Source organism: Mandrillus leucophaeus, unplaced genomic scaffold (assembly GCF_000951045.1).
Source record: "Mandrillus leucophaeus isolate KB7577 unplaced genomic scaffold, Mleu.le_1.0 Scaffold236, whole genome shotgun sequence".
Taxonomy (NCBI): domain Eukaryota; kingdom Metazoa; phylum Chordata; class Mammalia; order Primates; family Cercopithecidae; genus Mandrillus; species Mandrillus leucophaeus.
In genome coordinates, this window is record NW_012102432.1 from 3,609,581 (window position 1) to 3,611,029 (window position 1,449).

The following is a 1,449-nucleotide window of genomic DNA, read 5'->3' on the forward strand; positions in this document are numbered from 1 at the left end:
GACGAAAGCGGAAACTGGATTAGGAGGGCCCTATTAAGCGAATTTAAGGAGATAGGACTTTAGCCCGAGAGCAACAGAGAGCCCATTAAAGATTGTAAACAGGAGTGACACGATCGGATTTACATTAAAATAAAGCATCTGACTGGCTGCTCTGTCGAGACGGGGGAGGGGCAAGGGCGGAGGCGGAGAGAGCGGAGAGCGGTCGCCGGAGGTCCAGGTGGGAGACGCCGCGCCCCGCACCGAGGCATGAGAGCGGCAGCAGCGACAACCAGGCGGCCTGAAGTGCAGACGCAAAGCGGATCCCGGGGCTAGGTGAATTGGGGTAGAAGGATAATGACCAGACTGTAGTGTTGTCTTTGCTGAGTCGGGAAACACGCGAGGCTTGTAGGGAAGGTGCCGAGCTCCGCTGAGAACGCCTAGATTTTGAGATTTCTGTGGCATCCAAGTTAAATATGCCTGGACTTCAGGACACGGGGGTTCCGGAAGCAGGATGACGCGCCAGGAGGGGACGAGACGGTCCAGAGCATGCCCGGGAGAGAGGGCGGCCCAGACGGCGCCCAGGGACCCCCACTCCGCGCCGGCCCGCGCTCCAGCCCTCCCTCCCTCCCTCATACACGCGGAATCTCAAAACACGCGGTGAGACAGGAGGGGTGTTCATTGGTCTAATTTTGCAGGTAGGGAAAATGAGAGCTTGGAGTAGGGGCTCATGCATGACCACCTGGCAGTGAATCTCCCAGGCAATACAAGCCCCACTCTACCCTCCTACAGATTCCGTGCATCCGATTGTTGAAACACATTCGTTCTCAAATTTTTGGTAGAATGCATCACAGAAATGGCTTTTGCTTTATAAATGCCTTTTGTTCCTCTTTCTCCCAATCCCATAATAAAATATCAAGTGACCAACTTTCAATTTTAAATATCACCAGGCATCAGAAATATGTAAGCACTTTTAAACCGAACGGAGGAAAATCTTAGAACGTGTGTCCACCAGTTAGTGCATAACTTCTCTAAGTTCTCTGTCCTGCATAAATAAACCTTGACAGCTCTGGCTGTACGCTTATTAGCTCAGCACATCCATCGCCGCTTTTCCCGTCTCCAGGACACGCCAGCCCCTCCCGCCCGCCTCCGGCTGCACCACCTGCTCCGGGCGCCTCCCCGCCCCCGGCCCGCCCGCGCCGGTTCTCACGAGCGGCCAGCGCCCTTCCCCGCCGCTCCCGCCCCTTTCACTTCCGCACAGCTTAGAAGTCGGGGTGAGTGCCTCCGCGCCCACCTTCCCAGCCCCTCTGGCGCTCCCAGTTTTCCACACCCGCCACCAGCCGCCGTGCCCCCCACGAAGTTCTCCCTCCCGTGCCGCCCCCTAAGAGGACTTCAGGGGCGGTCCCGGGACATCTGGCGCTGATTGGCTGATCAGCGGCGCCCCGCCCCCAGGGCACGCGCAGGAGGTGGGGC

General features: G+C 58.0%; 1 long non-coding RNA gene across 1 annotated transcript; it reads left to right on the forward strand.

Annotated features, from left to right (window-relative positions):
• The first annotated feature begins 205 nt into the window (after nt 1–205).
• On the forward strand, nt 206–1,277 carry LOC105541232. The gene is made up of 3 exons (XR_001006313.1): nt 206–312; nt 468–636; nt 1,100–1,277. It is a non-coding gene; the product is annotated as an uncharacterized LOC105541232 (long non-coding RNA).
• Nucleotides 1,278–1,449: the final 172 nt, after the last annotated feature.